Below are 25,878 nucleotides of genomic sequence, written 5' to 3' on the forward strand. Positions count from 1 at the left end.
CAGAGCTCAGGAGGGGGCAAGGTGATGGGTGGAAATCTGTGAGTCTTCGGTGGTGCCAGCGCCTACCCAGCTGATGGCCATGCTGCCTATGGAAGCTGTGAGTAGGTACCTTTTCTTGGCTCAAGAAAAGAAAGCTATTAAAAGGGTGACCGTGAGGATACTTTGGTACCAACTAGCCTAAATTCTTGGAAGCCTGGGAGCAGAGTGGAACCTAAGGGCCAAGTCACCTGCATAAGTCTGCACAGTGGTCCCCATCCTATGCCTTCTTCTGTGTCTCCCACGTTCCGCCAACAACACAATCCCCATTCTAATGTGCATTATTAATTTCCCACCTGGTTACATTGTTAAAATATCCGTGTCTTCCAGTCAACCTTATCCTTTCCGCATGGAGTTTAAATGCATATAAAGCGAATGCGAACAGGGCATTTTACAGGAAGGAAGGAAGGAGTGGTTGCTGGATTTCTTTTAAGAATAAAATGGCTTCGACTGATAGGCATTCCCAGGAAAACACTTGCTTCTTTACCAGTATCTAAACGCTGAGCACATATTCTAATTGGCTTAACTAATAAAAGAGAAGGACTTTAACAGAAGCCTTGGGATTAATCATTTCTTTGCTGAAAATGAAGAATTTTGGGCTGGCATCTTTCTCAGGGGGTGGGTTGTGAACCCCTGAATGTCTGGAGCCCCGGCAGAGGGAAGCTCGGGGTGTCAGAACGGTGGTATCGCAGGCGTGTGCATCCTTCAGAGACGTGAGGGCTGTGAGCTTGGGGACGAGACGGTTAATGCCTCCCTGCGCGAGCGAGTTATATCACACAGCGCCAGTGCCAGGTCAGCAGTCTGGCTGGAGCTCGGACGTGGCTGGTCGTGCCAGGCGGTGCCAGGCACCCCAGGCAGCCCTGGAGAGGGCTTCCAAATGCACGTTTCATTCTGCAGCCTGGAGGATGCTTTGACGACTGCCTTGCGAAAGGAGACTGGGAGCTGCATTGGTGATTCCCAGACCAGCCACGATGGAACGTGGAACTCTCCCAGCCGGAAGCCCTGATGCTGGGACAAAGGGAGCCCAGGCTGCGCCCTGCTCAGGTGAGACGAGGCTGCAGGATTAGCTGCTCTGCGTGGTCCTGCCTCTGCCGCGTAGGCGCGCGAGTCGGTCTGCTGGGACTAGACACTGCTATCAGGCAGATTGATTGCAAACGCCTTTCGCCTCTTCTCTAATTCCTTTTTAAAAAGGCTGAACTAGGCTGCTGGTGTGCTTGGGTCAGAAAGCCCCTCTAAAACCGGGGAGCCGGTTTCCTCTAGACTCTGGCTGTGGGGGAATTCCAGCTCAGGCTCCCAGATGTGCCAGCAGCAGACCAGAGTCAGATCAGCATGTCCCCAGAGGTGACTGCTTACACTGCCCCCGGATGAATACCGGGGTGGTGGCGACGGAATATGCCAGGGGGTCTGGGGTGCTGAGTTCTAACCAGGAAGCTGTGAAGTCTTAGAAAAAAAAATCGTAAAACCTCTTGGCATGTCAGTTCTTCATGGAAAAAGATGATTAAATATTTGCTGCGACAGGTTTGAGCTGGTTGGGGTCATAATCGAGTCCTGTTTACCGTTGCGTGCTGAGCCGCTGACACAGGATCTGGTGACCAGCACGCCTTAAAATTACCCATCCACTCGCAGTGAGCAGAGGACATAACACAGAATACGGGTGTAAACACGGAAAGGCCTGTGGGCATCTTGCGGACATCAGTTAGCCTTTCGGACCATTTGCAAAGTGACAAGAGGACAATGGTGTGCTGTGATGAGTGCGTGAGCTGAGCTCTGAGCAGCCGTGAGGTTGATGCAGGAACGGAGTGGGTGCCGTGGCCCATGTGGCCCGGGCGCTGGTGACATGAGACCCCAGTGAGAAGTCGTTGGGATGGAGAGCAAATGGTGGAAAGTCTGGAGCTCTGGGATGAGGGCATTTGGGGAACTGTCTGGAGGAAACCCAGTCCCAGTGGCCCAGGGGTATGGTGACCTTGAGCCAGACCCACACTGGGGTCAGCCTCCAAGATGTCCGATCCCCTGGGTGGGCTCTTTCCTTAGGAAGCCCCGTGGCAAACAGGGCTCAGAATCCAGCAAATGTTCTGGTTTTAATCACCAGCAAATTCATCCAAATGGCGCCTCTAACTGAACTCTTGAAAAGGCACACAGGACGGCTGCTTTCCTCACTGAGTCGCTGTGATGTCTCCTTGCTCCCTTGGGGCTGTGTTCGGGCTCCCTCCGACGACCCAGCAGGCTGGCCCCAGCCTCCGTCCTGTCCGCCCCTGCTCCCCTGTGCCTTCAGGGCTCGGCTCCTGACTCTGTTGTCCGCCTCCCGCAGTACCTGCTCAGTGCTCGTGTTTCCTGCTGGCTCTCTGGTGTTGTCATCAGCGGCTGGACCCTCAGCCTAGAGCACCCCCTCCAGCTGCCTATATGCATTAAGACCGAGCTTAGCTGCAGTTTCCTGCAAAAAGCTTTCTGGGGCTGATCTTGGCAATTCCCTTCTTGCCCTAAAGCGCCCTGTCTTGTTTCTACTACAGAATTGCATGGTAATTACTTGCATCCCCCACCCATCCATGCCCTGGAGGCCAGGGGCTGTGGCCTCAGATGCTGCCACACCCAGAGTCTGGCCCTCAGCAGGGAGAACCTCACCCAAGTGCAGGTAGAAAGAGAGAGTGTGCACCTCTGGGGAAGGCTGCGGGGGCCCCCAAGAGTTCTGTGGTCCTCCAGGAGTGGAAACCAACTGAAAAATCAGGGAACCAAAGCTGAAATGTAGCATCCAGACACCAGGACTTGGGGTGCAGGTCCCACACTCAGGAGGCTGAGTGTGACAGGTGCCCAGAGCTCAGCACAGGAGGGGAGGTTCGTCAGGTCGAAGGCACCGAGAGCCTCCCTCCAGGCTCCAGGACTGCCAGCCTGGCTCTGCACTAGACGGGAGTGGGGACCAAAGCACTGAGCTAAAGGCTGAAGCCAAGACACAACAGCAGGGCAGGCAGCGGTGGCCCAGCACCTGGGGGGAGCAGCTGCCTGTTTTCCAATGTGCAGTTCCTGCAGCGCTTCACTCTCACGTGAGGGGGCACTGTGATCGCCCCGCGGAAAATCTGCACAGAGGAGCCCGTAAGGCTCCAGCTTTGTCCCAGGATCAAAATCCAAGGCCGGCTGGTGTGGAACATGAGGAGGCTACCCCTGTGGGACCTGGGTGCCCAGGAGAAGAAACACGAGTGGGCGCCCTGGCCCCTGGTGCCACCCTGGTGCCACCCTGCCGCACTCTGCACAGGGCTGCGTGGGAAGGGCAAGTTAGAGCGCGTGAGTGACAAGCAGGGCCTAGCAGTCAGAGTCCGCGTGCACGTCTCAGACTGGTTTAGATGAGAAAGGACATTTATTGGGTGAGGGAACCAGGGAGAATCATGGTATGATTTTGCTTCTGTTCCCAGCGGGATCCAGGGGCTCAGTGAGGTCCACAGACACCTCTGGGTATTTATGTTTGTTTGTTTATTTTTTTTTTTCTGTCTCTCAGGTCTGCTTTTTTTCTTTTCTTTTCTTTTTTTTAGTTGATTTGATTCACAAGCCAACACTCCCTGTGGGGTGAGCGGGGATGACAGTTCTAATTAGTAAGCTCAGCGATAACAGAAAACCTCTTTCCCCAGCATTCAAGCAAAATCCTAGCATCCTTTGTTTGGTCTCGTTTGGGTCCCACTCCCATTCCTAAATGCAGCCCTGGGGTCAAGGGAATGCAGTGTTTTCAAGGGCCACTCCTGGGTCTGGATTCCTCCCCACCCCCAACCCCAAGAAGCAGTGGCAGAGCCATCCACAGCCACATGGGCTCCGAGCTGGCAGGCACAGGCCGCCCGGACAAGCAGGGAGCTTAGCGATTACCTGGTTAGCTTCCATCATTTTAGGTTTATTAGTTTTGGGGGGGGGGAAGGAGATGTGGAAATATTATACACGTATTGATTACAACTTAGAGAATAAAGAAAGAGGAATGATGAAAATAAGAACCATGCATGGTCCTCCAGCGTATAGATAACACCTCTCATTATTCAGTATTTTCCCCAAACAATTGAAAAGTTTTCTACCTAATTTGAAACATTTATATTTTGGAGTCCTGACTTGTACAGTAATCATTTTCTTTTATCATTTGTATTTTCTTTAAAATATACTTTGACGACAGCATGGCCTTCCCAGAAATGAGCACACAGGCTCATCTCAATTCTTTCTGCCTTGTCCGAGAATCAGGCCCTTCTTTCTGGAGGTGAGGAAGCTAAGGGCCAGAGAAGGGAAGTAATTTTCCAGGATTGACAGCAGGACAAAGATGAGATTCCAGGTGCTTCAATCCTGGTTCTCTCCCCTCTCACTTACCTAATGTCTGTATCCTCAATTATCTACCAGGGGTGCTGAAGTGTTCCATTTTTCTCTTTTTTGATGGCAAGAACTGATGGGTACTGTTTAAAGAGAGGCACATCTTAGCTAAGCAGGATTTCCGTCTATTGTAGGCACTGCCTGAAGTGCTAAAGAGAGAGTCCTACGGGGCCCTGACCTGCACGGCAGGTAGAAGGTCATTTCTAAAGGGGCAGCAGAATGAAGTCTTCTAAACTCTGTGAGGGTGGAGAATATTTTGAAAACACATATTTTTCTTTATAGGATGGTGTGTGTGGGTGAAAGTTCCAGGTGGTGCTTCTGCCTCCCCATTTATTTTCTAAGATGCCTTTTATGCCTTTTTTTATTTTATTTTTTATTAAAGCGTGGTTGAGTTACAATGCTAGTTTCAGGTGTACAGCAGAACAGCTCAGTTATTCATATACATACACATACATATATTTTTAGATTCATGTTATAAGACACTGACTATGGCTCCCGGTGCTATGCAGTAGGTCCTTGCTGTTATATCTTCTATATATAGTAGTGTGTTTGTGTTCTGCCTCCCTGTGTTCATTCATTTAGCAGACATTTATTGTGCATCTGCTGAGGACAAGCTGTGAGAGGAGAGTGGCTGTGCCCTCGGGGAGATCAGATGCTCTGCAGTGGAGGCTGGACAGAAGGTTAGACAAAGAAACAAAGGGAAGGGAGCACTATCAGATAGCGAGGAATACGAAGCAGGGAATTTAAACAGAAATCTCTGATGAGGCCTGGGGCACACTGATTTTGGACTTAAGTTGTCAAGATAGGCAACTTGGGATGTAAGCACCTGTTTGAGCTGGGAACAAGGTGAAGCATCAGGAGCAGGAGGGACCCATGCCAAGGGGAGAGTGAGTGCAAAGGTCCTGGGGTAGACTGTTCAGGGCTCATGTGAGGAGCAAGAGAGGCCAGCCAGCATGGCCGAGGCGAGGGAAGGGGGGGGCTGTGGTCCAGGCGGAGGTCAGGGAGAGGCAAGGTCAGTCTAGAATCTGTGTTTGTGAAGAGTGTACAGGGTGATGCTGGGAAGCTTTATAACTGGATTGTGACAACTGGATTGTGACACTGATTGGTGTTTTGAGAAATCCCACTGGCTTGTGGGGAAGGATGGATTTGGGGGGCAGGGATGGCGGTGGGGATATGGCTTAGAAGGTTATTGAGGAGGACCTGGTAGGAAATGATGGGCCCTGGACTTGGGGGAGAGGTGGCGGGGCTGATGCCTTTTGGAGTCCAGGGGACTCCTGAATGGCTGGATGGGGATGGGCTGGGGATGTCGGTGTGTCCAGGGGGAGTGGGAACGGAGGGGCATCACCGAGGTTTTAGCACACGGAAGCTTGGCACCTTGTCTGTTTCCCCCAGTTTCTACTTTGTTCAGAAGGAAAGGTGAGAAAGAGGGAGAAGTTCAGAGGCAGGTACTCCAGCGCTCCCTCAGACAGCCTGTCTTCACACTGTGCTTCCTCACGCACGCTCTCTGTCGTCTTGTACAGAGGAGTTCTGTCCCTTCGCGCCTGAGGGGGCCCCGGGCTTCCTGGTGCAGGGCATCCCCGTGGAGAGCAGCTCACAGTGGCTACCCATGTGCAGGTGGGGGTGCCCTGCCAGCAGAGCTGGGGCCACCGGCCCTCCTCTGCAGAATGACACCTGTGTTGTCATTTCGGATCCCCTGCCCTCCTGCTCTAAATGGTCTTAGATGGGAGGCCTGCCATCTCTCCTCTTCAGCAGCCTCCCCAAATAGAGGGGCCAAAAAGCTGACAGTGGATGCCAGCTGAGTTCATTCTTATCACCGGGACAGGATGGACACTGGGAAGGGACCTCAGAGGCTGCATCTCTGAGGTCTGGTCCAGGGCTGTGAGAGGTGGAAAGCCGGCCTCCATCTACGCCTGCTCTTACACAGTTTTTATAGTTTTATAATAAAAGGAGATTTAATGGCCAAACGAGAGAAGTGTCAGGCATCCAAGACCGTTGGGAAATAACAGATCAGGATGGGAATTGAGTTCCCCAGAAAGCTGAGCGTTTATTTATTTATTTTTTAATTTTGACCATTTTATATAGAAATTCTTTAAAATTAATTCTATCATTTTCTTTCTCCTTAAGAAGAGCAAACACCACACACTGTGTTGGAGTGCAGTGGTCTCTTCAGGGCTCTGCAGGAGGGTTTTCTGCTCCTTTAAGTAGCCTTAAGCTACCATGTCTCTTGAATTTTCATGTTCGTTTCAGGTAGTTCTCAACGTTTCATCATTTGTTTTTTTCCCCAGTCAACTGTCAGTTCTTGCTTCTTCCTCCCTTGGTGCATTTCCTTATCATAATAGCAAGGTTTCTCAGTGTGACGTTTTTCTTCTGATCTGGAGAGAACTAGGGATGTGCACGATGAAGCTGGTTACGACATGCGCACACGGGGCACGCTGGATCGCAGTGCGGGCCTGGAGCCGTCTAGGGAGACCCGGTACGCGGTGTCTGGAACAGGGCCCTCGCAGCTTCTGCTTCAGTTGATGCAAAGCGGTTTTGTCTGTTTATCTGCGGCCTTGGCTGTTTTACTGGTGGGTGAGATTGCTCGCAGTCTAACTCCCAGCCGTTTGAAGTATTTCAGCGGCAGCACAAATACTCCACTCCCCACAGTGGTGTAGGATGCCCAGATCCAATCTCACTGTTCAGATACTTGATTGACCCACATGGGCCTCGCAGGCTTAATGACCCTGTCCAGGCCGCTAAAGGGAACCCAGCAAGGGGCAGGGGGTTCACAGACACCCTCTCCCATCCTGGACAAAGCCCTGATTCCCTTGACAGAGCGGACACCCAGGCTTTCCTGATGGAACCTTTCTGGATAGTTGAACTTGTTCTGCAAAAACAGGCCACTTTTTTTGTTTTCTTATTTCAGTTTCTCAATAGGCTTATCAGTTACTCACCTGTTTGTGTGATGTTTTAGGTACAAGATGTCTGTGCTCATCTGTGCAAACAGGGGAGTGTGAGCAGATCTTCTTTGGTGCCCTGTATCTAGATGGTATTTTTATTGTTGTTTTTGGCATAACATTTACAAAACTGATGTTTGGGAGTCCCTGAGTGGCACAGTGCCTGACTGACTGAGTTAAGGACTTTGTGCCCTCGGTTTGGGAATTACATGTGCGCACCATTCGTGTGACGGGAGACTAAGGCTCCTGTCACCCTGGACCTGAACATAGGAGATTGGTCCCCAGGAACCTTGGTCCCTTTGGCACAGAGGTGACGCAGTCAGGTAGCCACAGGTGAGGCCACCGGCCCAAAGGGGTGAGGCGGCCCAGGTCCAGGGCTGCAGGAGCGCCCGCCCTGCCTGAAGCCAACCACTGGAGACCCCCAGTCCCGAGCTGCACGGGGAGCCAGATGTGGGAGCTGAACTTGGAGTCTTCTGACCCTGAGAGCCCCGGGCGCCACACCATGCCAGCTGTGGGAGGAGGTCTGAGGGTCCCCACTTTGCGACACCTGCTGGGTGCCATCCACAGAGTGCAGAGGTCTCCCCTGGAGGGCCCCGTCCCCAGGCCCAGACCCAGAACTCTTTCCTCGGGTTGGCTTAGTGATTAGAAAGTAGAATTTGAGTGGAAGTGTCTTTGAGGGGAGCTTCATCTCCGATTTTCCTCAGGCCTCACCGCGCCCCGCTGCACGGCACCAGCGCCGGTGCGCCCGTCAGCGCTTCCCATCTGACCCCGCGGCCGTCTGTGTTTTCTCCGTGTGTGCAAACAGACGCCCGTCGTAACCCCTGGTCTGTCCCAGGTTGCCCATCTCACTGGAGATCTAAAGCAGGAGGCCTGATAAATAAGCAGAGATAGAAAGTGTGATAAATGATGTCTCGGGGCCCAGCGGAGTCGGGAGGCCGAGTGCTCGCCGCCAGCCTCGGCTTCTCTTCTGCGGGAACCATCCCGTTCTGGCCTGTAACCCAGTTAATTGTGACACTAGAAACAAAACACCCAAAGCGTGGATTACGATGCCTAACGCGTAACAGGGACTCGATATACGGAAACAACCGATGGTTGCCCTGAGTGTCTCAGGATGATGATTTTTTCTACAGTAACCCACGTCAGGGGACCCAAATACACAAACGGCCTTGGAATCACCCAATGCAGAAATGCTTATATTCATAAACTCACACAGCCCCTCGGCAGTGTGCTTCTTACAGACACACACAATGGAGGTGGAATTCTAAAGCCCCAATTAAGTGGAAAAGGTCGCTTTCGTGGTAACAATAGGGCAGAGCTAAGCGACAAAAAAAAAGCTACTTAGTTTGGCAACCTTTGTTTGGAAGAATCCTCTGACAAAGCCCCCCTCGGAACCTTCTGAATGGGGCCTGAGCCAACCTTCTTAATTCCCTGCCTGTCTCACATAGGGTTAATTGAATGCTGGGGACGGGGTGGGTCCCCTTTTGTGGCAGGAGCTGGTCATCAAACAAAAACCAATTGCTAGGTTCCAAAGGGCTTCTCGCTCACACTCTGTGACAAAGCAAGCCCTGTGAGTCCTCTTCCTTCTTGGCCAGGAGGGCTGGAGGGAACGTTAGATCCTTCGAACACACAGAATTTGCTGGAAAAGGTGAACGTTCCATTTCAAGTTCCAAATTGAATGCAGACCCCCGGCCAGATGCATTGGTCCCTCTTTGTCCCTGTGCCGTCGGTGGACCCCACCGCTGGCCCCTGCCTCAGAGAGGGCGGGAGGGTCCCCAGCGCCCACCCCCACCCCAAAACAGCAGGCTGCACATGGTAATTAAACCTCTGGGGCCTGGAGATTCTGGACTCCGGTTTGGAGAAATATTAGGCAGAAGACACGCCCCATCCCCTCCTGCTCACCTGTGGGGATTTCCTTTAGTTACACATGGCTTCCCAGGTAAACAAGCTTGGGGAAAAAAAGTCACTGGTGGGGATCAAATTAGCACCTTAGTGTGGCTTGTAATGAACCAGTCTGCTTAATTAGATGATCATGAAATGATAATATTGAAAAACAAATTGTGGCTAAAAAGTGAGGCTTCCCCTGTCATAGGTCTCCTGCAGAACATCCTTTTTAAAGGTGCTGTTTTCTGAGATATGAAATGTGCTTTTTCCCAAGAGACAAGCGGGAACCGTGAAAGACCGGGCGCCTATCACCGAACGACTGTGCTTCTTCAGCGATGCCTGAGCCCTCGTTTCTCTGCGCCTCCTTTCTGCAAAATCTGCGAGACTCTTCCTGGCTGGCATCGGTCTGAGGATAATGTGAAGTCATCGTAAGGGCCACATTCTGGACACCGAGGACGTGCGCTGCGCTGGGCTCGTTCACCGGCACCTGCAGGCTCGTCTTGGACAGGGACACTCAGGGCTCTCCACGTGCAGACGGGGAAACATGGGGCACGTGGCGGGGGGCAAGCGCCCAGGACCACAGACAGCACGTGGTAGATGGAGCCAGGCTCCGAGGACTCAGAGCTTCTGCTTTCCTCAAGACGTGACCACTCCCGGCCCCGGGGCGCTCGGCGTGCATGGCTCGTTCACACGGACCAGCTGCCTCAGGGCCCTCCTCCTCCTTCAGGAGGGGAGGGGACGTCTTGCCCGGCCTGTGGTGTGAGGTCTACCTGGGAACGGTGGAGTGTTGCCCCAGGAGCCCCCGAGTCTACAATGAACAAACGGGCAATTTATTTCTGAAGTAATCCCAGGGCATCGCTGCTGGTCTGGGAGAGAAGGGAAGACCAACCTGTCATGAGGATGTCTTCAAACACACGGCTGGGACTGCCATGCTGGCCGCTCTCGAGAAAGGCGTGTGTGTCCGGGGACACGCGGAGGCCTTGGACGGGGTGGCACTGGGTCCCCTGGTATTTCTTTTATGGGTGGGCGTGGGCACCCCTGGCCTGAAATTCATCCCTCAGGCCTCGTGGACACACAGGGAAGAGGCGGGCTTCTCTAAGCGTCTTCCGTTCGCCTGAATTCCCACCGCTCCTCCAACAGGGAGAGCACGGCCTGCAGGCGGGAAAGGCCGGGGGCCGAGACCTGGGCTCCCCGCCCCTTCCGGGAACGTGACCAGGACTGGACGCTGAGCCGGCCTCGTTTCCCCAGTCATCTCTGAGTCCATTTCCGGTGAGACAAACCCAACAGTATCTGTCCACGTGTGGGCCCCACGGTCGTGATACCATCAGCAGATAAACGCAGAGCTGGGGAGACACAGTGGGAAGGCCGGCAGCTGCGAGGTTCGCTGCTGACCCAAGTCCCCGCGTGGTGTGAGCACGTTCGTCGTCGTCAGGACGCGGGGCTGGTCCGCTCGGCTGTCGCCGCCGCCGTCATCCGGCGTCCCCATCCTGCCCTGGGCATCCTGAGGGTGGGGGTGGGGAGGGGTGGGGGGAGGGGCGGGGGCGTTCTCCGAGAGGAGGGGGAGGATTTAGGGGAAGCGGGGAGACTTGGTCTTCGTTTTCTCCCCGCTCTGTGTCGGGGGACGAGGGGAGCTGCTCAGAGGGGGGGGGGGGCTGGGGAAGCCGGGGTCCGGCGGCAGCAGGACCCGCCCTGGGCGCGGTGGTAGCGGAAGCAGCGGCGGCGGTGCTGGTTCTTACTGCGCGTCCCAGTGCCCTTTTTACACGGATTTCAAAGTGTCCCAAGAACCCGGGAAGGTAGCATGGCCTTTCACTTTCCCCACTCACAGTTGACGGACCTGACGTTTAGAGAGACGAGAGACTTTCTCAAGGGACAGAGCCATCGGGGGCCCTCGTTTCAGCCCAGGCTCCGACATGAGCCCGTGTCCCACCGGGGGGGGGGGGGGGCTCTGTCCTCGGGGCTGGAAGGCCAGCTTCCAGCCCCGCCCAAGCCCGCCCGCCCCAGGACGCGCGCCGCAGCCCCGCGGACAGAGCGGGTCTGGTAGGCCCCCGCGCCCCGCGCCCCCCGCGCCCGGGCCCCCCATCAGTCCCGGCAGAACAGCTCCTCTCCTCTGCGCTGCTTTTCTTGGAAGCAAGAGGCCGTGGGGAAGAGACTGACCAGGTGCACGTGTGTGGGGCGGAGAGCCCTGTGACTCCAGAGAGTTCCTGTCGTTGTTCCCGACCCTGGAGAAGGACCGCTTTCATTCCGGTCTAAAGGTCACATCCTTGCTCTGCCTTTCAGCTCAAACCCTGGTCCAGCCAAGGCCCCCAGTCTCATCTGAAATTAGGTAGCGGGGCAGGGACCGGGGCTGGCGCTCCCCCTGGTGGCGGTCCTCAGAACCGCCCCGCGCCCCCAAACTGAGCTCACCTCCTGGACTTAGGCTCTAGGAAGACCAAAAGCTTCTTGAAGGCAAGGCCCCTCCACCCGTTTGCCACTCACAGAACTCTGCTAGAAGCTGGGGCACTTGGCATGGAACAAGGCATGGCGACCCTCTACAAGCACTTATCATCAAAGGGGGACCCGGGATGTGCACCCGGGAGTAGAGGACAGACATCGGAGCAGTATTTCGGGAGCACAGAGAAGGAACGCCCCATTCTGCACAGGGGAACCAATCGGGAGAGGCTGCAACGGAGGAGCAGCTCTTGGCCCTGACCTAAGGAACGAGGCTGCTTCAACAGGCGGTTCCTCGGCCGTTGTGGGTGAGGGGTGAGGCCACCTGGACCTAAAACACCGCGGGAGGGATGGAGTCATCTTGGGCAGCAGTGGAGGCGCGATGGGGAGCGGGCAGGTGGCTTTTCCCATCTGCTGGATCCCCTAGCATCTGTACTTTTGAAAATTGTCTCTAAGAGTCTAAGCGATGCCTGGGTACTTAACAGAAGTACAGAGTTTTAAAATGTTCCCAAAAAACCAGAGACAAAAAACGAAACAGGAGTAATATGCACAGAGATAAACACTAACTTTTCCCCCAAAGTTTCACTTCTCGTTTGCCTTGTTAGTGAAGACGGTGGCTGGTAGTTAAATGAGTGAGTGTAAAGCTGGAAACCAAAGGCCACCACAGGCCTGGTTCACTGAGCTGATCGCGTCTGACCCACGCCACGCACACGTCCCGGCCGCCAGCCAGCACCCAGTGGACTTTCTGGCTGAAAGCGTGGTACGGGCCCTCCAGCAGAGTGGGGCTCAGAGGGTCAGCAGACCTGTGACAGGCTGGGCGTCCAACAGAGGACAGAAGAGACGCCCGCCTGGGCTCCCGGACTCTGGGTATCCCTTGGCATTGGCTGTGTGGTTTTGTGTGGAGATACCTATCCTTTTGCCCCGACACCCCCCGTGAGGGGCACCTCAGTCAGCGTGACCCGGCTCCCGCAGGAAGCGCTGCGGGCCACCTCCCCCCCCCGCCTGGACGCGTCCTCCGCGGTGGGCACGCGAGACCTCATGGGTCCCTTTGGTCACGGAGCAGGTTGGCAGGGGTGCAGGCAGGCCCAGAGCTACAGACAGACCCTGACCGCTCCCCCACCCCAGCCTCGGGGAACGTCAGCTCAGAAGTCGGGCTGAAGCTCCTTCTGCACTTGTCGCTTGTGCCCGTGGCGGGAGCCACACGTGGTGAGTCCCACAGGCCGACCTGGCCCTCAGTTCCTGCCCTGCTTCCCTCCCCCCGGCCGACGGGCAGGGGTTTGGCAGCAGCTTTGCCCTGGCAGTGACCTCCATCTGGAGTCCAGGACCCATTTTTGTCCTTGTTGGGGAATTTGGCTGTCCCAGCACAGTGGGTACTGAGGGACTGTGCCCTGAATGGTCCAGTTCTCCGAAAGCCCGCTTCCAGCTGCCAGAGGACACTTTTGTGAGAAAGCTGTGTCCGTCCCCCTGGCAGGGCAAGGCGCTGAACCTGCCCACCCAGCGGACCGGCCGTGCCCTCCCTGTGCTGGCTGCGGGGCCGGGCCAGTGCCAGCAGTTCCCGGGTAGAGCCTCGGGGAGCACCGCCGACGGCTGGATTAGCGTGAGGCTGTGCCTTCCCTTTTTGCAAGAAAAGCCTGCTCCCCGGGGGGGGCGAGGGGAGCGGCTACCAGCCCTGACTGAAGGCTGCTGCTCCTCGCACAGGCGGCCCGTCGGCATCTCTCAGCCAGGCGAGGGGAGGCGGCGGGGGAGCCGCAGGCCGTCCCGGGAGAGCTGTGCGCGTGGCCAGGGGCCTCCCCTCACCCCCCCGTGCCCACAGGGCTGCCAGCCTTGAGAGAAGCCCCGGTGGCCCTCCTCCGGTCGGGCGCGCAGGGAAGACCGTCTGCCCGCCTTAGCTGGGTGTGAGCTCCGGGGGCGGGTCCCCCAGCCTCCCCGCACCCTCCGGCCCCTGTGCGGCCCGGTTCCAGGTCCGACCCTGGCCATTTCATGGCATGGTAGTTGGTTGGCCAGCTTCCTCTTCACGGAGGAAAGAGACCCTGCAGGGAGGGCTTGTGCCCTTTGTTTCTGTGCGTCGCCAAGATTACTGGATGAAATCAAGATGCTTGTGCTCAAAGAAACACACTTTTCCATTCATGCATCAGTTCCCCTCATTTACTCTCTACCCCCTCTGGCTCTGGTGGGCAACCTCTCCTCGCCCAGCCCTGCTGCCATTAAAAACAATGACATCAAAGATCCCCTGATGTCAGACGTTTACTCCTTAGTATAAACTAGCCAGCAGGTCACGTCCTCTCTAAGAGAACTCAGTTTCCTGCTGACCTCTGGTCGTCCGTGTGCACCAGGTGCCCCAGCTCAGGCCCTGTACCTGTGATGTCCTCTGTGGGAAATGCTCGTCCCCCGGATGCTTGCGTCGTCCCTTCCTTGCCACCATTGTCCTTTCAGCCTCTGCTCAGTGTCACTGTATACACTGGCCTCCTGGGCACCGTGTTCAGAATAGTAACTCGTGTGTCCCTCCGCACACGCTCCACCCCGGGCCGCCCTTAACGTTTGACCACAGCCCGTGCCTGACTCACAGTATTCTCTGCCCTTTACTTGGCTATAGCCCATGTCCCCTTTTAGGCTGTGTGCTCCCGAGGGCAGGCACGCTCCTGTGTTTCACCTGCTGCTAAACCCCCAGTGCCTGCACGTACGTGGCATCTAGCAAGCAGAAAGCGACTGTTGAATGAATAAGTGAGTGAACTGTGGATCCAAAGGCCCAGCTGGGAGTTTATCTTGCTGATGGCACGGTGCCCTCCTCGGGGGGCAACTGCTGCCCGGCCCCAGGGACAGCCCAGGGACGGGAGACTGGCTCCTTGGAGATCCTCTCTTCCCGGAGGATGCAAGTGGGCAGGGGCGGCAGCAACTTGGGGCAAAGCCTGGTGCTCCGGGCCCTGTCGGAGGGTGCGTACGATGCCAGGCGGGCGGTGTGGTCTGAGGCAGACGAACCAGCACGGCCTCCCTCCCTCCTCTCCCGCGTCTGGGTGGGTTTCGCCTGGTAGGTCTCTCAGCTTTTTGAAGTCTTCCTTTTCTCATCTGAAAAATGAAAGCAAGGGAACCTGTCTTGCTGGGTTTCTGTGGATAGTTGTGGAATGGCTGCTAGGAAGCTAGAAACACACCCCTCCTGGAGCACAGGGGCACTTCCTGTCTGCAGGCCCTGTGGTGCTGGGGAGCGGGGTCCTGGCCTCCGACAGCCACAGCCACAAAAGGCACAGACGTGCCCGCTGTCTGCCCCGCGCCTCCTACCCCGATGCTGCCCGGGCCCTCGGGAGGGAAGGCACATGTTCCGTGGACACTGCAACCTCGCCACCGGCAGGCCCGAGTGATCTGCTCTCCTGGCCTCTGCTAGGCTTGGCTGGAGGCCGGGAGAGAGGAGGTACTTCCCCGTGCTTGTCGGGCTGAGGGACCAGCTCAAGACTCAAACCTCTGCTCTGACTTCTCAACAATCCTGGCCCTTTCTGCCTCAAAATCTCCATAATATCAGAGGTTTTACAGACAACATTTTTCAAAACAAATGCTCCAGTAATTTTAATTTTTTTCCAAAGACTCTATTATTTGAGAGCAGGGGGAGATCAGAGATTCCCCTCCTCACACGGGCACGGTCCCCCCCTGCTATCAGACTCCCCACCAGAGTGGGACCTTTGTGACAGCGGGTGAACCCACACTGACACGTCATTATCACCCAAAGTCCACGTGAACCTGAGGGTTCACTCTTGGTGGTGCTCATTCTACGGGTTTGGACAAACACGGTGACATGAATCCACCATTATAGTATCACAGAGTGCTTCCCTGCCCTAAAAGTCCCCTGGGCTCTGGCAGTTTATTCTGAGCCCCCAGCCCCTGGCAACCACTGGTCCAGTTTTTCCTTACTTGATATCTGTTGAGGCTTCATTGTTAGAGGTTATGTGAGGAAGGAGTTTAACCATCGCAGCCTCAGGATCGGGTCTGGTGAGGCGTCCACCTTCAGGACAGAAGAATTTCAGAAACGTCCTGACACCAGCTTCCCTGTAAGTATCGGGACGCTGTCTCCATGGCGATGAGACTCGGCCCCTGCTCTGGGCGCTGTGGAGTGTCCTTCTCCAGCACCTGCTCCCTTCGCACCTTGGCACGTGCCCCGTCTGGGGCACAGGGATCCCAGATCCGTGCCCGGCTGTCTGGGCTCTTCCATCCCTGTCCCAGCCCACTTCCTCCAAGCGGGACCTCTTTGTCTTGCTGAGCTGTTCCCAGCACAGGGCACGCTGGCTGGTGACGTGAGTGCCCCGTGGATAAATCTTCCAGGACAGAACAGATGCTGCATTCAGATTGGCCTTTCTGATGTGATACACTTTCTATCCCTGAGTTTTGAGGTCTTATCTCAGGGTTTGTAGGACTTTGGGGTGCAGGGTCATCACCTTCTGAGCCGGGCCCCCTGGCTTCATCTGAGTCAGCGTGTCTGGGTTGCCTAGTAGTCTGCTACCCACTCAGAGGGGGCCCTGGGTTGCTGCAGGAGGCACTGCCCTGGGGAGGACCCCGTGGGGCTGGCGGGGTCATTGTCCCTTACCAGTGCGTGGTGACTGCAGATGTGCCAGGGCCGGGTGGGGACGTGCTGGCTGTTTTGTGGGGCCTCACGGGCTGAGTGAACTTGGGCAGGTTTCCTCCCTGTTCTGAGCCTCCTCCTCACCCTGGGAGGAGGGAATTCGAATATGTGAAGGTCCCTTTCTGTCCTTAAGAGCCCAGGAGAATAGGGAGCCAGGAAATGGCCTGGCTGTTGGCCAGTTCTGTGCCCATATCCCCAGGCTGCCAGGCAGCGGTGAACCAGGGGGCAGGTCGTGCCCTCAGCTCTGGGGGAGGCTACCCCCAGGGAACCTGCCTGCCCCCAGCCACCTCCACGCGGCCGCTCCCCTCCCCTCCCACCACTGAGAAGCAGAGCCCGCCCTGGGCCTCTCAGTCTCTCCACCCTCCGCTCCCACCTGAAGACTTGCCCTGTGCTCCCGGGTTTGGGGTCAGCCTGTGTTATGGAAACCACTCAAGACCAGGAGTCGAAACGCTCAGATTCCAGTCTGCCTCTGCCCCCGTGAGCCTGCGCCCGGCCAGTTACTGGACCCGACTTTGGTTTCCCGTGGACACAATGGTGGGGTTTGTGTGCGTTCCTGCTTCTCCACCTGGAGCCCCCGCCAGGTTTCTTTGTGTCAAATATTCATCAGTCAGTTTTAACCTCTGAGTTTCTGGCTCAGGAAGTTTGAAGCAAGGTCCAGACGAAAGATATCTGGGCAAAAGCAGCCGTATTGGGGAAGCTGAAGGGCTTGCTGGCTCTGGGCTACGGGGGTTCCCTAAGCCACCCTCGCTCCGTCTGTAACTCACCCGACACCCGACTGGCAGGCGGGCCCGTCAGGGCCACGCCCCCACATTTGGATGCTTCGCTGTGAGACTCAGCCTGCTGTCAGAGACCTCTGCCACCTACCTAGGCTGCAGGTGCACGTGGACCAGTTCATAAGTGAGACTGAGTCGGTCATAAAAATACCATCTATTTGTGTCATTTTTTTAGATTCCACATATAAGTGATATGATATGATATTTGTCTTTCTCTGTCTGACTTACTTCACTTAGTATGATCATCTGTAGGTCCATCCATGTTGCTGCAAATGGCATTATTTCATTCTTTTTATGGCTGAGTAGTACTCCATCATGTATATATACCACAAATGGATTTATTTACAAAAAAGAAATGGATTCATAAGCATAGGAAACAAATTTATAGTTATCAAAGGGGAAAGGGTTGGGGATGGATAAATTAGGAGTTTGGGATTAGCAGATACAAACTACTATATACAGAATAGATAAACAAGGTCCTACTTGCACAGGGAACTATATTCAATAGCTTCAAACAACCTATAATGAAAAAGAATATGAAAGGAATATATATATCTAACTGAATCACTGTGCTGTACACCAGGAACTAACACAACCTTGTAAATCAACTCTACTTCAATAACAGTGCCGTCTGGGGCCAGCACAGAGGCAGCCCTTGTCTGGCAAACATCTGCGGACCCCGTAACCAGGTGTCCAGGGCTGGGACCTAAATCACCTGAGGCCTCTCCTTGAGCATAGAGGGGCATCCTGCTGAAGAGTCCCGGAGGTAAGTGCATCAAAGTGGTGTCGCCGAGTCTCAGGAAAAGCCCAGGGTCGCGTTAGGCTCCATCCTCTCTCCTTTTCCAGATGGCAGCTGGGAAGTGCCGTGAATTGTGACGACCCTTTGATCTGCATCATTGTGATGTCCTCACCACGGTACGGCTTCCTACTGAACTATTTTATAACCACAGCAGTACTACCAGGTGCAATCTTTGGAGCATCTGCTGATGCCAAATGCTCTTTTAAGCCCTTCCCATGCGTGACCTCGTGCGCACACATGGGGTAACTCTCATTACCTTCACGTCACGTACAAGGGAAGCAAAGACCTGACCGTCTGAGCGGCTCCGCCGGGGGGTGGAACTGAGACGCTGTGACCAAGGGGTGGCCTGGCTCTAATCACTACCTCACGTGCCCCCCGAGGACTCCGCGTGGCCTCTGAAGGGAAGAAACCGTCGCGGGGCCCGACCACCTCCCTTCTGCGAGCAGGTTTTCTGTGTTACAGGCATTGAGGTTATGCCTGCCGAGTGCATTTGGGGGAAGGTATTATTTTGGCCTCTGGGGAGGTTGAGGCCTCAGCCCATTTAGATTCAAAATGAGAACAACCCCAAAAAAGTCAGAAAAATGATGGTGATCTGAGCCACCCAGCCCCTCTGTTTGGCTCAGAAGGAACCCCTGCTCTTTGACACCGTTCTGGAAGAGGGCTCACGCTGCCACGCTGCTCCGTCTAGGGGCTGGAACCGTGCACGGGTCGCACGGCGTCCTCCGGGCTGAGGCACCCGGTGTGACGTCGCGTCCGGCGCGGGGAGGTCAGCGCTTTTGCCGAAGCCCCTGATCTTTGCCGCGACTGCCGGAGGGAGCCGGTCCGTCCTGTTCCCAGACACGTGCGTTTGCTCTGAGCCATGTGACTTTGTGAAGCGGACTTTCCAAAGCTTGAGCGGCTGCTGCTCCTTCAGGTGGGGGCACGGGGGCCCCCAGCACAGTGCGGTCGGGAGTGGAGGGGCCGCGAGGTCTGACCCAGTCTCCAGTCCCGTTCCCCCTCTTCTGCTTCCTGAAGGGACAGCCGCCCTGAAGGCCCCGCCGGCTCAGTTTCAGGCCCGAAAACAAACCACTGCAGCCCTTGTGCCCGAAGGCAGGGCCGGACCAACCTTTATTGTGTGTAATTCTAGCGCCCGGCGCTCTGCCCCGTTCCTGCCGCTGCCAAACCCCCCTCCCGGCGGCACAAGTTCTGAGGTCCCTGGGGCGGCTTAGAAGGCTGAAGCCCAGGAGATGAGGGCCCGAGGTCGTACAGTGAGTGACAAACGGGGCCTCAAACCCGAGTTTCAGATGCCAACTCCCGTGCTCCAGTCACATCATTCGGTCACTACTTCGAGGCTACCGCAGGTCCGCTCTGCTTTGCGTCAGGGAGTAATGGGGTTAAATCGGATTCTCGCTGGCCCTGCAGCCATCAGTGTCCTTTCTCTCTGGGGTGCAGGTCCCCTGTTGTAAAGCGGGGGTGGATTTGTGTGAAGATGGACGGGGCGGTGTAAAACCCACTCTCTCTCATCCACCAATCTGCGCTCCAGATGCAAAGGAAAGCTGAATAATTTTGAAAACGCCACAGGTGTGCCTAAGAAGCGTGGAAAGGCATATTTGCAGATGTCGGAGAAGAAGGGCAGTTTAAAGAGGGTACAAGCAGGGATCACAGCCAAGCACCTCATGAAGCTGTCGGGGCCAGAAGGACATCTTAGGGCCTGAGGCCTGACAGCTGCCCGCACATGCTCGGGGAGCGTGCGGATGCTGTGAGCGATGAGAATCGGGGAGCAGCTTTGCAAAGCCTGGAGCTGGGACGGAGCGACCGTGTCTGCCTAGAAATGAGTGACGCTTGACTTTCTGCATCTGGGAAGGCAGAGCAGTGCCTCGCGCCGGCTCTGGACCCCAGGCACGCCTGGTGTGTGGGGCCTCGATTCACATAGTCTGCACTATTTGAAAAATTTGAGAAGGAATTGGATGTAAAAGCTGATCTGGAGCTAACTACCACCCCCACGGCCTCTGCCCGGCAGAAAGGATCACCGCCCCCCGAGAGGTGCCGGCACAGCCCCGGGCGCTTCCGGGACTCCGGGGGAAGACGTGCTCACAGCACCTGCGGGAACTCATCACTGTGAGGCTGAACAGAGTCAGTAAAAGGAGAACTCACGTCCAAGGACCTACAGATGAAGGAAGCATCCAAATGCACCTCTGATCATTCGGAACACGTTTTAAAGGGGAAAATAAAGGAACATGGCCCACATTCCAACAGCAGAACTTAAAAAAAGATAATCACTTGGCTGGTGGGTGTAGCTCAGCGGTAGAGCATGTGCTTAGCATGCATGAGGTCCTGGGTTCAATCCCCAGCACCTCCATTTAAAACAAGATAATCACAAAATAAAAAATAGAGTCACTGACAAAGTGAACGAGTTGGACTAGAATGTCCCCTGGTCTCTGATGTCTTTGTCCCCGATGGTAACGTCCTCGGACTGGGGACGGGTCTCAGCTGACCTTGAGTGTTAATGCCCCACGCAGCGCTCGGGGCTGGGTAGGTGCACAGAACGCGTGCGCCTGCTGAACCGGTGAGCCGTCCGTGCACGTGTCCCGGGGGAGCCGCTCCTTCCAGAACCTTCACATGTGCACGGGGGTCCTGCCTGGTGGATTCCATTCCAGCCAGGCATCGTGGGCCTCAGCTTGGTGTGTGAGGGGGCGGCGTGCACGGCCAGAGAGGAGGGCGGCCAGAGGGGGACGGTGCCCAGTTTCCTGTCTACACTCTGCAGGGCCTGAGCACAGCCTGGCGCGTGGATTTCATTACAGCCGGTGCGGTGGACACACAGAGGGTCTCCCCGCTGGGCCAGTGGACACGTGTGGGTCCCCTCAGCAGCGCCCCTCTCTGCCCTTTCTCCGTCACTCCACTGATTGTGATCCCGTGGTCCTGTGCTAACGAGGACCTTGGAAAAACGACGTGGGCGGCATGATCCGTATGGAGCTTACTGCGGATGGCAAGTAAACACGGTTAGCGGCCGGCCTGCCCTGGCACATCAGGGAGCCTGCGGGCTGCCACATACGAAGACACTTCCGCTGCCTCCTTTGGATCTGATGCATGACTCCGGTTTCTGCTCAAGGGGTCTAGTCTTGGGAGGGGATGACTCCCAGGCCTCCCTCAGCAGCGCGGTGGCTGCCTGGCTACCCCAAGCCGTGTTGGCGCGGCTTGACCATCCTTACTGCACCCCATAGTGTCCTCAGGGTGTCTGCTGGTCTTCACCAGCGCAAAGAGACATGAGCTGGCAAAGAGAAAGCTTAGACACGCTGCTGGGCGCGGTTCTCGCCCGCGGCGCGAAGTGACTTGGTGGCAAGAACTGAGGCTAAGCTCTAGGACCTCGCTGTCCTGAACTTGGCTGATGTCTAGATGTATCAGGCATTCGGCCCCAGCGCGAGGATGCAGAGTGGGCTCTCTCCCCCGTGACCAGCAAGCTCCGGAGAGTCAGACCTCATTCATCCTGCAACCTTACTGACCGGGAGACTCCAGAAGGAAGAGAAAGTTTGTGAGAAGCCAAAACGAGAACTAAGCGTGTGCCACCTACTCACAGGGGAACAACCAGACAAGAGATGGCCAGCCTGGCTCCCCCCACGCCCCGCGCTGACCGACTCCTCCCCCTGGCGTCGCCCTGGCCGAGGCGCGCACTTTTCCTTCCTGAGGAAATAGCCAAGACCGTGTGCTCGCTTGCCTCTGGGCTGTTGCCTACAAGATGCTAACAGTATCGTGCCATAGGGGCAAAGGCAGAAGAGGCCAGGCGGCTGACTTTGAGAGCCTTGGTCTCCTGAGAGGAGCCGTGCTGGCTGGGCCGGCGGAGGAAGCTGCAGAGAGGTGGGGTTTTCAGGCCAGGCCAGGGCAGAGGGTGTCTTGGGGCGAAGGGTGGGATGACTCCCTGTTGTTGACGTCATTGTGACTGCCGTCCCGTGAGTCCCTGGGACCCCAGTTCCATCAGAGACGTTAAGGACTGGGAGGATACTCAACACAGAGCCACTGCCGTGGGGAAAGAGGCAGAACACCCCCAGACTCAGCTCAGACACGGCCCACCGCAAAGGGAGCACCGGGGGTGACCAGAGAGCTTATCTGGGGCACACGTGGGGCTGATGAACAGAGAGCACGTCCTTGAATGTTTGAACTGTATAGAACCTTCTGGGATTTTGCTCAAGTCCAGGAGGAATGGCTCAAAACATGATTAATTTGCAGCCAGCAGGTTGAAGAGAAATTTGGATCAGGTTTTATTTCATTTGGAGAAATAACAGCATATGCTAGTTCTGTTGGGATCTAAAGTTCTATAGAGTTTGCTGGTGAAATGAATTTCCTCCGAGAAGCAGGGATGCAGGGGGCGATGTTACGATCTGTCTCGGCAGGGAGCCGGCAGCTGTCTTCGGAGTGGGACCGGCACAGGGGCTGCAGAATGCTGGGGGCAGGGACAAAGGACAGGTGCCGAGGGCGCTCCAGGTTGTGACCCCCTTGCCAGAATGGAAGTGATTGCTTCACCAAAATCAGAGTTTTGGGCTTTTTATTTTTGCAGCTTTATGGAGGTATCATTGACAAATAAAAACTGTCTATTTTCACACAGAAGGTGTACAGCCTGATGCTGCGATTTACACTTACATTATGAGCTAAGCACCACAGTCAAGCTCATTATGTACCTTGCTCCACAAAGTCGCATTTTTTGTGCGTGTGGAGGAGGGGCACTTCACCCCTAACCTCTTACCAAGTGTCAAGGACACAGCACGGTATTGTTAACTAGAGTCACCAGGCGGGACATGAGACCCTGTGACCAACGTCGCATTTCCGCTCCCCTGCCCCGCTGTTGGCAGCTGCCGTTCTGCTCTCTGCTTCTGTGAGTCTGACTCTCTCAGGGTCCGCACGTAGGTGAGACCAGGCAGAGGTTGTCTTTCTGAATCTGGTTTATTTCATTTAGCATAATTTTCTCCAGTTTCATCCAGGTTGTCTTGTGACAGAGTTTCCTTCTTTTTAAAGGCTGAGCATTTATATGACCTCGTCTTTAACCACGCATTCCTTGATGAACACTCAGGGCATCTCCATGTCTTGGCTGTTGTGAATAATGCTGCAGTGAACGCGGGGGTGCGGGTCTCTCTTGAGATCTGACTTCATTTTGTTTGGGTCTGCACACAGAAGAGAGGTTGCTGGACCACAAGGCAGCTGAAGTTTTAGTTTTCTGAGGAGCTGCCGTGTTGTGTCCCACAGTGGCTGCACCGGTTTCCATTTCCACCCGCAGCGCGCCGGGCTCCTCCTCCTCCACACCCTCACCAACGTTCATCTTGTGCCTTTTTGATGACTGCCATCCTGACAGGTGTGAGGTCGTCTCTCACTGGGGCTTCGATGTGCATTTCTTTGACGATTAGTGATGTGGAGAATTTCACGTACTTGCTGGCCATTTATGTATCTTCTCCTGATAAATGTCCATTCAGGTCCTTTGCCCATTTTTAATTGGATTTCTTGTGTGATTTATTTTTCTTTTTTTTTGGATATTGATGTGTAGTAATTCCTAATATATTTTGGATGTGAACCCTTTATAAGATCGCTGACTTACACATGTTTCCCCATTCCATAGCCTGCCTTTCACTCTGTTGATTGTTTCTTTTGCTGAGCAGAAGCCCCATGGTGTTTTCTAAGGCTGACGCTCCTGGGCTAAAAATAGAGACATTTGAGCTTTACCTGGCATCCCACTGCGAAGCTGAATCAATGGTCAGCCTCTGAGGCCAAGAGACGTGTCAGCTGATGGAGTCTCACAGGTGCTGGTGTTTGTTTGGGTACCAGGTGTTTGTGGACCTGGGGAGACTTCCTCTTCAATGACTGTGCGGTGAGGATGCCTGGATAATTTAAAGCAGGCTTTGAGCATGCTGCCAGTCAGAGAAACAGCACAGGTCACCCTTCTAAATACCCAGGGGGAGGTGGAGTCTGTGTTTTTCTGAGAGCAGAAACACGACATCAAGGCTCCGGGCAGGGAGCTGTGACAACGGAGGGATGGCTTGGGCCTCAGTAGGGTGGGCGTGGCGGGAGCAAAGCTGGGGGTGTCCAGCACAACTGGGTTTAAACTCTGTAAATATCCTCAAGTAGTGGGGATGTCAAAGGGAGGGAGAGGGGAGGAAACAAAGCGAGGCAGGAGGCCTTGACACCACTCACTAGCTGCGGCAGGCAGGGACCAATCTCTGCAGCAAAGAGATGTTCCAGAGAAGCCAGCGTGGGCGCCCAGGAGCCGGCCTCTCAGCGCCGCTGACAGCAGAGAGGCCACTATTACTCGGGGTTTCCTTGCACACGTGTGCAAAGGCTTTGGAAGAGGAGGCTTGAGGCGGAGGCAAATGCAGAAACAGATTCACTTGCCTGGAGCCTGAGTGGGGAAATCCACTCAGAGACGAGCTCCCAGAGCTTTGGAGAGCACACCCTTCAGTCTCACACGGTTTGTAGGGGCTTTGGGGGGTGGCACTGGGGAAGCAGAGATGGGTATTCTATGGGAGGCTGACCCAACAACGAAGATTCCTGAGTAGTAACCTGGAAGCAAAGGAATTCCTGGACAATGGCAGCCAACTGCAGGAGTCTCAGAGACTAGAGCCCTTTGGAGTTTGTAAGAGATTAGGTTTGCCCATCTGGCCCCAAGATGCAGGAAGTGATTGACCAAAAGGCCCAAATGCCCTCTGCCCCCTGCTCCCCCAACGACTGGAAGCCAGATCTGATGATGGTGTGGCTCTGAGTCAGGGCTGGTGTGGTGCAGGCTGGGAACCGACACTGTGGCAGTGCAGACTTGTTTAAATGATAAAGTGTTCCCCTTGAATTTCAGAGAAAACCGAACGGTCTTACTGACCTACCTCTTCTGACACACGTGGCACCCATCGCTTCTGCTCGCACCCTGTTGCCCAGAACCCCCAGCCACGGAGGGGAGGCGGAGGGCTGGGGGATGCAGTCTTGTTCCGATTGGCCACACGCCCAGCTAAGTATTGGGGGTCCTGCTATGACGAGAGAGGAGAGGGGTACGAATACTGGGAGTTGTCTAGCAGTCCAGACCACAGGGACCTTTCCAGTCCAAAAGAGGGATCAGGTTAAAAATTAAATTAAATAAGATATGAAGGTAAGGAACCCCTGAGAACCATGTCGCTTGAGTGGAACTTGAAGCGATGTATTTGCTTTCGTTCAGATCGTCTGCTTTCTTGAAGTTAATACTCTGATGATCGTGGAAGCAGTAACAATTCCTTGCCTTTGTTTAGGGGAAAAAAAAATTGTGGCAAGCCAAACAGAATTAACTAATGACCACACCGCCAGGAGGCAGACTGTCCCTCTGTGCTGACGTCTCTTGTTCCTGCGTGTTCCGCAGACGTACACTTTGTAGGTGTGTATTGACGTTAAAAAGAGACCCGTACTGTATCCGTTATCCTTCGACAGGACTGTTTTCATTTCAGTAATTTGGCCAGTGTCTCTGTGTTGGCTGTCTATGTCCTGAGAGTCCTTTCTTTCCTGGACGGAGCCAAATCAGAGAAAGAGGGAGACGCAGGGAGTGTCCTGAGGGTGCTCTCCCTGTGGGGCTTTGGGAGGGAAGATGCTGTAAAGAAGGGAAGTGTGGATACCCAGCCCCCCAGGTGCTGGTGGAGATGGACCCAGTGTCCAGGTCCTGCCGCCCACATGACCTCCACTCACTCAGCCCAGATGGGTTTTTCCACCAAATTTTGATGACACTGCCCCCTTCGGCCCCTTTGGCAACCCCCGTCCAGCACGCCTGCCCTCTGGGTGCTTAACAGAGAATAGTATGCATGTCACCTCCCAGGCGGTCTGCACTGAGAGGTACGGGTGTGACCAAAACCCATGAAGCCTGCAGTGCAGACCCAGGTCAGCCGAACCACTTTTGTCTCCCAAGCTGCTGTTCTTAGGGCATCTTATCCAAGTCCAAAGACAGTGACGTGAGTGTCCGTGGCCGTCTAAGGCCTGAGGACATGCTGAGGGGGCCGCTGGCACAGCCTCCTGGGTTGAGCTTTAATTTGAATTGGAAATTACACTCCTCAAGGTCAGCTTTTCCTGGGGTCGTAGGTTAGTTTTAGCGCCTAGGTGTGTGCCTGTGTGTGCCCGTGGGTGTGTGTGCGTGCG

General features: G+C 55.2%; 1 long non-coding RNA gene across 1 annotated transcript in view; it reads left to right on the forward strand.

Annotated features, from left to right (window-relative positions):
- The first annotated feature begins 846 nt into the window (after nt 1-846).
- Nucleotides 847-25,878, forward strand: part of LOC106730539 — a 32,920-nt gene continuing 7,888 nt past the window's right edge. The window contains exons 1-2 of the long non-coding RNA XR_004326092.1: nt 847-1,080; nt 17,608-17,748. This is a non-coding gene — a long non-coding RNA (uncharacterized LOC106730539). The remainder of the gene's footprint in view (nt 1,081-17,607; nt 17,749-25,878) is intronic.

Source organism: Camelus ferus, chromosome 15 (assembly GCF_009834535.1).
Source record: "Camelus ferus isolate YT-003-E chromosome 15, BCGSAC_Cfer_1.0, whole genome shotgun sequence".
Classification (NCBI taxonomy): domain Eukaryota; kingdom Metazoa; phylum Chordata; class Mammalia; order Artiodactyla; family Camelidae; genus Camelus; species Camelus ferus.